This window comes from Meleagris gallopavo, chromosome 15 (genome assembly GCF_000146605.3).
Source record: "Meleagris gallopavo isolate NT-WF06-2002-E0010 breed Aviagen turkey brand Nicholas breeding stock chromosome 15, Turkey_5.1, whole genome shotgun sequence".
In the NCBI taxonomy this organism is placed as follows: domain Eukaryota; kingdom Metazoa; phylum Chordata; class Aves; order Galliformes; family Phasianidae; genus Meleagris; species Meleagris gallopavo.
The window spans coordinates 7919185-7931267 of record NC_015025.2 but is presented as its reverse complement, the minus strand read 5'-3'; the positions used below and the strand labels follow the sequence as shown (position 1 = coordinate 7931267).

Here is a 12083-nt window from a genome sequence, read left to right as displayed (position 1 = left end):
ATGATGCACCAAATCACACACAAAGTCAACACACACCTAAATCATCAAAACATATTTGTACCATTCGCTGAGTTTGTCCTGGGATTGTAAGGGGAGAACATAGGTTTCACAGCAGGGCTGATGCAAAGCTGGTGTAGATGACCTGCAGCGAGTCCTGGAAGGACACTACAGGTCAGTTTTCAGGACAAGCTTTTGCTTGTACAAAAGTAAAGATAAGATGCTTCTTCCATCTGCAAATAAGGAACATGTAGTTTGGGACAGGTGAAATATACTTCTCATCTTTGCCACACCTGCTGACACCAAGAAAGTTCATGGGAGCTGGGGGTGCCTCTGGGTAGCTCTCCCAGACATCTTGATATGAAGCACTCACCCGCACAACTTTTCTACTTTCTAGGAGACAACTCTGGCCTTCTTAGAAGCATTATTAAAGTGAGCTTGACTGCGTATTGTGAAGCAGACAGGACGGAGAAATGGGCTGCTGGACCACCCTATGCCGGGATCTCCCACACTCCACTATTTGTTTGTGCCACTTCTCTTCAGACCACACAAAATAAGGCTGACTGGTCCTCAAAGAGCTTTCTGAAGTCCTTGCAGCAGGGGGTGTCTGGAAGCAAATTCATTTCATCCAGACCTCCCCTCACTCTCAAGTAGAGGACAAGATATACACCTCTCCTCCATGCCTGCATAGCATCCCCCTTCTCTTGCATACATGGAAAATAATATTGGGAAAGCACTTGTGTATATTTAACTACTTCTAATTGAAGTAGCAAGCTGGAAATAAGGAGCAGTGCCAAGCTGTGGTGCCAGCCAGCTCCTCACAGGCATCCAGCAGCTGCTGCCCAGCCCTGCGCCCACAGTTTAGGACACCTGGCTGTGTGCTTGGGGCAGTACTGATGGAGGGTGCTGCCCAGTTGGAGGCAGAAGCCAGGAGCTGTGACTACTGTGTATCCCCCAATAGATAAACCTGAGCTCCAGGTCAGTCAAGCTGTCATCGGCTTCAGCGATGCAGCTGTCACTCCTTTCCCATGCAGCTGGAGGCATGGCAAGTTAACAGCAACAAGAGTCAATATTTACCACCTCTTGTATGTGTTAGTTTGACTGCGGATGCTTCCCTGACTAATTCATGCAAACGCTTCTCTCTTAATAAGACAGCGTGATGGCAAGGAGAGAGTGACAAAATAGCAACCGGTGTCACCCAGGGCAATAAACTGGAAGAGAAACTGCACATGGTGTCAAAAAATCAGGAGCTACAGTGAGTTTGGAGAAGCGAAAGAAGACAAGTCAGTGAGTGAAAGCCCCAGATGGCTCTGAGACCCATGCAGAAGTTCAGCTGCTGAATTCTTAATGGACACCATGGCATCCTTCCTCCCTAGCTGCTTCAGCAAACACAGTACTCACTTCTGTGCCTCCCCATGAACGTGCATATTGTCTTTGGCTGCCATCAGGAATTTGGTCTAGAATCCACACTTTGGTCATTTGATTTTTATGCAGAAAGGCACCTGGGCTTAAGGAAGCACAATTTTCATTAAATAAATTAAAATCTACAATCTCCCTAAGGAAGAAAACCCCACAGTTTTCTTAGAAATATTCTCTTCCTTTAAACTGCTTGCACGGCTTTGCTTCAGAATAAGTAAAGCTGAAGCTGTGGTGCCTGTGTCCCTTCTGAGTGCTGCCAAGCTCCCCCCAGAACAGCTCAGGGTGAGCACAAGCTGAGATCATGAAACCCACACTTGACACCGTGCTAAATTCAAGCTTAACAACCGCTACTCAGAAAAGAGAAGCACAGCTAATTTCCAGAACAGCAGTTAGATGGCTGGCTCTCATCCCAGCCCTCTTCATCTTCCCCTGTTTCAGTGTGAAAAGTCCACCAGAGAAAACTTTGCCACTAGGGATTTGTCAGCCTGCCATTTTTATTCCCACATAAACACTTCCCACAACCATTGGATTTAGTGCCTGGCAGGAACAAGTAATTTCTGTAAGGCAGGAACACAGGCGGGTAATTAAGAAAACCCAACTCCAGACGAGGAAATATGGTCTGCAGGCAAAACATTTGGCAGTGCAGGAGAGGCTGCACAGCAGGCAAAGGCAGGCAGCAGGCTGACCACCATCCAGCTACAGGAAACATCTGGGAGAGTGCAGCCTGCAGAATAGATTCGGGATGCATCTCAGTAAAGTAGATGCTAGCTAACCTTCACTCCTTAGCCTATGTAAGCTGGAAAGCTCACAAGGAAATCTGTGCATATTGATAAAGGTTTCTTCCCCTTTGCAGAAGCTTTTTGCTCTCTGTATTGCTGCCATTATTTTTTCCTGCAGCTGTGGATTGCTGGAGGACACCCACAGCAGCTGTAGTGAGCAGACAGTTGTCATTTCGCAATGCTTTCTTGCTCTCAGAGACTGCTGTGTTTGTTTTCTCCTCACTCTGCTCAAGATGGTCTTGAATTGTCCCTTGGAAATGGTCTCCAATTGCAGCAGCTGTGTCATCCCATTCTCTCCCTGAGCCATTAGCAGACGAGGCAGGGAAGAGACTCAAGAGTCAGTGGTGGGTTTCTTGGTTCTCCTTGGACACGGGGAGGTCCTTGAATACCACATCACCCCACCAACAATAAGAGCTCTGTCTGGTACAGCTCTGCATCCCTCCAAATCCCCAGCGATGGTGAACCCACTGCCTTTCACACCAGAATGGCTGGCTGCTGCTCTGGTTGCTGTGTGTCACCCATCTGCAAAGAGTCCTACGGGGTAGTTCAGGGACTGGGTGCAACTCCCTGAACACGTTCTTGACACTGGGATCCCACTCCATCACCAGAGTTCTAGGGAGAATAAGTGCTGTCGTTCCCATCTGCTCTCTACAGAAGCAACAATTTCAATGTAGTTCTCCGCAGCTGGGTGTGACATTAAAGGCAGCAGAACTCTTATTGCTGGTAGAGGAGTGATGAGCACAAACCATCCAGCTGGACTCCTTATGTTTGCAAAATGAGTAGCCTCAATCTGGAAGCAGTCTGGAAGAATACAAGTGGTAATCATTGCAACGGCTTACATCTGATTTTACCTTGAAAGGGAAAATGCCCTTTCCCCATTTTGCAAGATATAAGGAAAATATTCCCAGACACACCTCTGAAACGTGGGGTAAACATATACTCTAAGAACCTGTGGCCACAATCAATTCTCTTTGCAACTTCCAGTAGCTGGAGTGGCTTCCATCTAGCTGAGTATATTCATTTCAATGCAATTTCCTTTATTATTCAGTCTTGCAAATTATCTGTTCCTATTGGTCTCCAATGCAAATCTTTCCAAGTTTAACACATCTGCAATTCTATAAAGCCATTAATTTTAATTAACAGACAAAGTACCTCCATTATTTTTAGAATTAATGGCAGCTGAGAATAAGTCACAGGGCTAAAGTGGTTGTATGTATTCACGAGGAATCTTTCCTGAAACGCTGTGATTAAAAGCTTGTAAAGAAGGAAGGAGTGAAACAAGTATGGATTTGCTGAAGAAAAAGCACGAATCAGTCAAACACATCACCCTGAGAGCTCAAACCTGGAGCTTCTCAATGAGAATACCTAAGCTGGGCTATATGAAAGAGCCTCTATTTGATGGTTTGACAGCTCCAAGAAGCTGTCCCAGAGGCACAGCTGAGCAGTAAATAGCTTTTTCAGCCCAAACCTTTTGCTCCTTTGCTCAACAGAAGCCTGAGATAGAAGAACAACCTGGTCACAATCAGACCAGCTGTTCCTCTAGTGGGTTATGACAAAAAAAACAGATTGGAGCAGGAAGGCTGGGGCAGACCCCAGGGCACCATCCCTTCTCCTGTACTGGGACAGGGCACTGTGTGACGTCTGCACACTGACCTTACCACACGAGCAAATGCATTCATAGGCAAAGAATAGAGGAAAACAAACAAGTGCCACAAGGCTTAAGCAGGAATTAATGTGCAGAGCAAGAGCAGCATGGTGCTGACAACTGAGTTGTGAGCGGCAGCACTGTATTGCTTTGGGCCAAACACGACAGTTCCAGTTCAAAGCAGGAGTCAGCTGAGCTGTCCGCAGCTTTGGTGGGATGAAAAACGGTGCTCCGCAGTTTTCATGCTCTGTTACATGAAGCAAGGAAGCACCTGGGCTATGGTAAATCAAGATAAGAGCAGTTTAAACACCAGACTTCTGACACAGCAGGGAGAGATGCACTGAGATGCTTTGCAAAAATCCAGATGTCCACTGAAGTCACCATTTGCTCCTCAGCTCCTTCCCATTCCTACAGTAGCAAAAATTCAACAGCTGGGATTGTCATAGATCACAGCTTAAGTGGGTTTGCATGGCCCAAATCAGAGATGCCATAGCACTGCAGTCCCACAAGCAGGTTCCACTCAGTTAGCAGCCAGGTGAGGCTCATCTGTCCACTTATGGCACAGTCTGCTTCTTGTGTGTCCATACTCAGGGTTCAGAGAGACTCTCTGTCTACTTAGAGGACATGGAAGGCAAATCACAGTGAGAAAATTAACACTCAACTCTCCAGCTGCTAGGTTAGAAGTGTAAAGTTTGGACAATAACCACCCTTCAGCATCAGCAAGCCTGTGGCAGCAGCTCTGTAAAGCTCTACTTTGAATGTCTGACCCTGAGGTTTTGTTTTCTAAAGTCACAGTGTTGAGGCTAAAAAACAGCATCTACAGGAAGGAAGCACGGTTAATGTCTGGGTTCTCAGAACTCAAAAGCTGATACTGTTATTTTTGACTTTCTTCAAAAAGAATGGTGTGTGGTGATGTCCTCTGCTGATAGTCATCCTCTGCTGTCACGTTACCTCTTGAATCCCACCACCAAACACCACCCAAACCCTGCTGTGAGGTATGCTCTGCGTGCTCCTCTGCCTGCTGCACCTCGGCTCAGGGAGCAGGGATGGGGAAAGGAGGCTGAGACAGGCAGCTCTGGGGAAGGAAACAGAGAGACCTGGGGAAGTAAATGCTGACATGAGGATGCAGAAGCCCTCAGACACAGTGTGAGATTGGGCAGAGAAGCACATCTCCAAGGACTGCTTTCCCGTATCATTGGCCCTATGCCTTACTTCTTGTGAGAAAGGATTCTTCAGAGCATCTTTTCATGCCTGATCTTTAGCATTTACTTGCTTTGAATTTTTAAGCTCAGAAAATGCCTAGAACCTTGTTTTCTCCCAAGAAAGCTGAGTTCCTGATGCAACTTCTCTATTGTTGTGAGGCTATAACCCCTGAATAGTAAGGAGATCACAGGCCAGTAAGCTGTTTTCAGATCTCTCCTGTGCCTTTTAAAGCAGTCTGATTATTCCTGCCGTCTTTGTAGGAAGAAAGTTTTTCCAGTGCTTAGCGATGATAGGTCTGGCTGCCATACCTGCTCTTAAACTCTAATTGTTTGTGGCTGACATAACCGTAGCTGTTAGCTGGTCAGGTCAGCAGGCTGCAAGCTTGCTAGAGCCATGCACACAGTGTCTAAATTCAATAGGAACCTTTGGGAACTGCTGCCCAGATTTATTACTTTTTTCAGTATGCACAGTGAGGAAAAAAAGCAGATAAGGGAGAGAAGAGAACAGATGTGAGAGGAAAAGAAAAGGAGAATATTTCTTTGAAGAACTGCTGCCCTGGGTGTTAATGCTCTTGAGCTGCTTTGCTGGCACAGCACTACCGGAGCAGACAGAGAGGAGCTCCTGCAGGTGGCTGTGAGGGCAGAGAGCTGCCTGGTTGGATGAGAGTCAAAACATAGGCAACAGAGAGGTCAAGGTCTCTGCTAGGACTCCACCCATTGTTGTGGGTTTATTTGTAGAACTGCCTCTCCCAAACCAGGCTGAGTCTGGGAATACATCAACAGAGGAAACTGACAAAAAAACATCGTAACCATTACCAAGGCTGGCAGGAGGAAGCTCAGTGGATGTCTGGATTGTTGGAGCAGGTGGCAGGTTGATGGCCTCAGTCTCAGGGAAGGTATGTGGTAGGAGCTCCCTGCTGTGCTGGAATGACTCACAGTGCTGTGGATGAGGTGGGTACTGGAGGAGCTCTCACCTCCCAGAGTGGCTTGAGGGGCTGCTCCATTCAGGGTTCTTGCCAGCTCCAGTGAGGCCCAGATGTGGGTGGCACTAAGACTGAGCTCAAAGGAGTGCGGATCTGCTGCAGGTGCTAGGAAGGGAAGAGCTTCGACTGGTTGTGTATCAAAACCAAGATGAAATCAATCATAGTTCCTGATTGTTTTATGGCTCCCTTCTTTATGCACAGGACACACAGTAATGATCCTTCCCCATCTACATAGACAAGCTGCTTTTCCTCCCATCTTTCAAATAAGGAAATCGAGGCACAGCACTGCATAGTGTTTTTCCTAAACTGGTACCAGCCAGAAAAGGTTCCTAATCATTAGAGTTGAGCAATAGGACTGTCTCCATGGGATAATTATGCCACGGCTATGGTTGGTGTAATAGATGGAAAGCGCAGAAATAACAGCAGATTGCAGGTTTACTTAAATGCAACAGATGTGAGTACAGAAATAAAGTAAAGAAACTGCTTACCTTCAGAGGGCCTCAGGTAGACAGGGATGTCCAGTCAGATACCCTCACCTCTACTGCCAACCCTTAAATGGGGTCTGGAAAGGGATGGAGCCAAGATCCTTTCAGTCACTCAGCTGCATTGCATGCACCTGAGCTCCTTTGGGTAGGCCCTGTCTTCCCACCAGGTGCTCCATCACTGCTTCAGGTCATGACTTAGCATTTCCACTACGGTTGGGATGATTTATCTCACTCTGTGCATCCTGTAGCAAGGTGTGAGGGCTATGGCAGTGCCTTAGCTACAGTTACAGAGAAAACACTGGAAAGCAAAGTGTGCCTTGAGCCTCAGTAGAATAATTATCTTGTGTCAGCTCCATGGCTTGCTTTTGGAGAGCCTTGGACTCTCTCGACAACACAGCTGCAGCTTCCTTTGAGGCTGGAGCCAGCTGTGTCCACATTTCTCACATGCTTGCAACACCTTTGTCCTTCTTCACCAAATACCTTGCGGACAAAATTATTTTTCTAAGTCATATTGAGTTGTTTTATTCACCCTTCTCAGCCACAGAGGCAACAAAGTGCATAAAGGAAGCATTCTGTCATGAGGAAAACTCTGGGAAACCCAGATCCTGCTCCATTGCAGCACATTGCACAGTGACTGTCAAGGTGCAGTTAAGACCATGGACCGGAGTCCCTGGGGTCCTTGTGTGAGAGCCTCTTCTGCAAGGAGCTCTGGAAACCATCTCATCTTGTATGGGTCGCCCCTGATACCAGGCAGGCCTGGTGGGAAACAGGATGGCTAAAGTAGCTTTGACACAAGCAGGGCAAAAATGCCACGTCAAGGCATTTTCCTTCAGCTGCCTGAGATACTGGCTGCTAGGAAACTATAAACTTCTGACCAGGCTTGCAGTCTGCTTTGAAGTGCTCTGGTGTGAAAGAAATAGCTAAACCCCAGCTCAGGCACCAGCTAGATGTTGTCTTTTGTGTGGGATAGGCATTAGCAGGACGGGCTTGAGCAGCAGACTGTATGTATCCAGGGTGGCTCAAGCACAAGGGGAAAACATGGGTAAATAAGAAAAAGGTTACTATGCAAGGAGGGCTCCAGGAGTGGGAAATGTGAGCCTCTCTACCTCCACAACAACGTGCCAAGAGACTGTGCCCCTTGGAATGAGGCATACTGCCTGGTAAAGCTACCCAGCAAAGCCCTTTCTCAGCGTAAATGTAAACTCAGTCTCACCTTTCCTTAACAAGAAAAGTGCTGATCAGTCTCCTTGGTGCCTTACTGGTTCCAGACAATGAGATGTCATCGTGCTGTTTGGTGTAGCTGAGCTGCTTTCAGCAGCAGGTGATGAAATTCAGCATCTTTGTGCAAAGAGTGGTTCCCCAGAAATAATATCATCCCCTGGCTTCAAAACAAGGGGTGAGGAAGATGGAGGAGAGTGGAGAAGCTCTTGGAAGTTCAGGTAGAGAAGGCAGGTTGGTGGTAGGCTCTGTAGCACTTTGTAATATTTGGTCTCATGAGGAAATGGGAGGGTAGGGAGAAAAAATAGAAAAAAGGAGAAAAAAAGAAGAAAAAAAAGAAAAATGGAAAAGCTGCCAAGGCATAAGAATGTATTTGCATCAAATACATAGCACTCAAGCCATGAACAACCACCCCAAGCACAGCCATCTTCAAGGAAAACAAGTTGGCAGCTAAAATGTAAGACAGAAATGAGACTATTTGTTTGGCACCAATTTATACCTTTCAGGATATTCTTTCCAAGCAATAAAGATGAAGAAATTGTCTAAAATTGTAGCGTTCAAAGAAAAAGTTTCTGTATCAATTCAGGGAAAAACTCGAAGCAATGTGAGAGCTCCCATGGACTGGACAGGCTGAACTGTCCCCAGGAGCAGATGGGCTTTATGCAGACACTCACGGGATGTTGCAGTTTTACGGATTTTACAATATTAAAGATTTTAAAGCAAGATGAAACCATGGTTATCATTTAGTTTTCAGTGTAAAGCGTGGAGTTTCTTATGGCTTTTCCATTCTTGTTTTCTTCTGGTCTGGTCACACAGCAAAGGATGATTTCAGACTGAAGTCTGCAGACAACTGGAGCCCATATAAGGTTTCTGAAGAAGTCAGTTTCACACATTCTTCATAGCAAACCCCGTAAGTGACACTGATAAAAAAATCTCTATATTCACTGGAAAATTTTGAGCTGTCCGTAAGTGAAAGCAGTTGAAATACACTTGGAAAGACATCAAAGTTTAATCCGAAGGCCCAAAAATGGTGGTTTTCTTTGTAGCCAAATATGATGAAGTAGCTGAGGCACTGACAAAGAAGTTTGTCACTAAACTATCTCAGAAGACTGTTTGGTGGAAAAATGACTGCCTTTGGGTCTAGAAATCATCTAAGATGAAACTGGGAATTAGATCTGTGAATGCTTTTTGGCTTTAAGAAACACTACGTAACCCCCAAATAAACATGGTATAAGAAGCAGAACCAAGCATGAATTCTATAAAGGGTGGTTTTGCTCCTCTAGTCTACTATTTGGCCATGATGATAAAAGCATAGATAGTGGAGAAAGATAAGACATTTGCATTTCAAAAAACAATTTACATTAGTCCAGGAAGGATATTGATTAATTTCTAAAGAACGTCAGGCACTCTGACAAACAAGCAGCACCATGTCACACTGTGTACCAAATGCTAGGTCACGTTGGAAGGAATGGATTGAACACCTCGCACAGTGGGAGCATTGCTGAGCTCCAAATGAACGGCACCCATAAAGGGAATGGATCTGGGCACACGCACGCAGCTAAATAAAGAGCAAGGCTGTCTGTGCCCTAAGAGTAGACAAAATGGCAATATGCCTCAGGTTGGGGTAGGAAATCTTACTGATGGGGCCCTAGTCCCCCAGGCCTTGCTTAGCTGTGATTGCCCTGTCCCAGAAGGCACACCATGGGATGGATGCAATATCCACAGCTGCTTAGAGCTAGCTGGGGAAAACAAGCCAGGCCTGGCAGTCAGGGCCCAGAGCACTGCTAGGCCTTGCTTCCAGGGAAGCAAAGTGCCAAGGAAGAATATAGAGAGATGTGCTGGGAGGCAAGTGGTTTGATCTCTGCTGCAAATGCAGGGCAATAGAGGAATCTACAGAATTAAAGGGCATTTTAAATTGATAATTGGCCTTTTATGGGAGTCACTGTTTATCAGCGGAACTCACTGTTACAGGATCGTAAGGGCTGAGAAGGCTTAAAAATCAGCTGTCTTCAAAGCTTTCATGCTATATCAAAACATTTATAGATTAAAGTTGACAGCAGTTTGACCTTGGGAAATATCTAACGTCCTAATTTTGACAGCCGTATGAGGATCTTGAAAGTACTGAAACATCAGTCCCAGGCACATGATGGTGCTGCAGTGAGATCAGTGAGAGAAAGACATGTTCAGCTCTTTCCTCACCTGAGACTTTGCTGCATGGCTGTGAGGAGCCCTGCCAGACAGCGTCCCTCTGGTTGGGGAAGAACAGAGGGTAAATGGAGTCAACCCTGAATAAGAACTAGAGGGCTGTGGAGGTCTGGAGGGAACTGCTGAAGTGCTGGAGCTGATTCACAGCACAGTTCATGGTTTCACTTCACTCTCCTCCAGTTGTTTGTCTATAAAAGGTTCATTCAAGCTTCATTTCTTAGCTAAAAGGATTGATAGCAACGATCTTTATCGTCTGGTCGGCTACTATTCCGATGAGTAAAATAGACAAGCACTGCCAGAGAAGAGCCTGCTCTGCATGCTATATTTGTAACAGTGAGAACACAAAAAGATATGCCTTTGGAATATAATTGCCTGATTTCTCAGATGTCCTTCTGGATCCAGTCCTGGCCGCTAATTCTCCTATCTCCAGTTTTAATCTCCAAATAATTCCAGTCAGGTACCCTGAGTTTTTGAATACAGGCACTGACGCTGCAAGTTTTTAGTGCTTGAAAGAAACATATCCTGGGAGTATTATTAATCACTGAAGTTATTATCCTGTAAACACAGGAAGGAGCAGAGGAGGCTGAACAGCTCCTTGTACCTGGTGCAAAAGCTGAGTGATCCAAGGAGCCTGCTCTCAGCTCATCCTCTTCAAAGCAGTGATGTGGCTTTGTTTAAAGCATCAAAGAGCCCAAACCCTCACCAGTGTGCAAGCAGAATCCTACACAGCAGCTGTCAGAGGTGCGCAGAAATGGCAACAGAAGGGACGATATCCTGTCCCCAGCCACCACTTCTTGGCTGGAGATGAACACATAACCTTGTTTAGAAAAGAACAAGAGCAACTATATTTGAATTCCAGTCCATGCTGGTTATTCAGTCTCTCTTCCTACCCTGAGGTACTGTACTGTATTTCCCCAGCAACCAACTCAAGCCATTTTCTCCTTCAGACAACCAGCACCCATAGGTATGGGTGATCCTCAAAGCAGCCCCTGTCTCCTATCACCTAAACACTTTTGTTGTAACATGTCCCAAAGCCCCAAACCTGCACCCAAGAGAGACCTTCTGGGTTTGTTTTGTGCTTGTCCCAGCAAAATATGGAGCTCTCTGTCCTCTTTTTTCCCCTTCTGATTGTAAGAAAAACAGCAACTGAAGGAGACCAAAGCAATCAAGCTGATGACCCAGAAGCAGCAGTGAGAACCAAGCAGTGTGCTGGGGCTGTGCATGCAGAGAGCTGAGATGGCACTTTCCTCAGCTCAGAGCACTGAAAAGGGGGCCAGAGTAAATGAAACCTATGGGCTGAAAAATGATGCTGAGAAGACTAGTTAGCTGCCTGCATTACATAGTGCTTGGTAACAGGAGTGATCACACACCAGCCAAGCAGTTAGGAAAACTGCCTTCTGCAAACAGATTAGATGTCTGCTCCTGAGCCAGTGTTTTTCCACTTCGTGTGTACCAAACTCCCAGATGCAACTGCAAAGGAGCAGATGGTTGCTGCTGGCCACAGCCAGGGAGCTTCTGTTCCTGGGGCTGCATTTGGGACACCCAGTTCAGGACTATTCTTACCTTCTTTAAGCTCAAGGAGGGAAGGTTTGGATCAGATGTCAGGGGGAAGTTCTTCACAGAGAGAGTGGTGAGGTGCTGGAACAGGCTACCCAGAGTGTGGATACCCCATCCCTGGAGGTGCTCAAGACCAGGTTGGACAAGCCCTGGGTAGCCTGGTTTAGTACCAGATCTGGAGGTTGGTGGCCCTTCCTATGGCAGGGGGTTGGAACTTGATGATCCTTGGGTCCCCCCAACCCAAGCTGTTCTATGATGCTTGCACTGTGGCTCCCACCCAAAAGAGCATCCAGGGAGTATTTGTTCTCCTGGACAAGCCAGAAATGGAGATAGAAGGCACAAAAAGTGCAGTGATGACAGAAGAAAAAAACAATAAATAGTGGCAGTCTGTAGGAATGAGCCAGGACACTCAGTGGTGCAGAACTCTTCAGAGGAAAAGCAGCAGGAGGAGGGAACCCAAAGTAAGCATCTCAGAAAGAGCTGGAGTAGCAAGACTTGGAGTGTGTGCCCCATTCTGCACAAAGCAAGGCCATGTGCACTCCTTGCTGGGGACAGCCTCAGAGCCAGTGCCAGCAGATGGCAGTCCTGGGTGG

General features: G+C 46.4%; 1 long non-coding RNA gene across 1 annotated transcript; it reads right to left on the bottom strand.

Moving 5' to 3' along the window:
• Window positions 1-922: 922 nt before the first annotated feature.
• LOC109370077 lies at window positions 923-8444 on the bottom strand. Its single transcript, XR_002119874.2, has 2 exons — window positions 6514-8444; window positions 923-2996 (listed from the first exon to the last, which is right to left on the bottom strand). It is a non-coding gene; the product is annotated as an uncharacterized LOC109370077 (long non-coding RNA).
• Between the last annotated feature and the right edge of the window lie 3639 nt (window positions 8445-12083).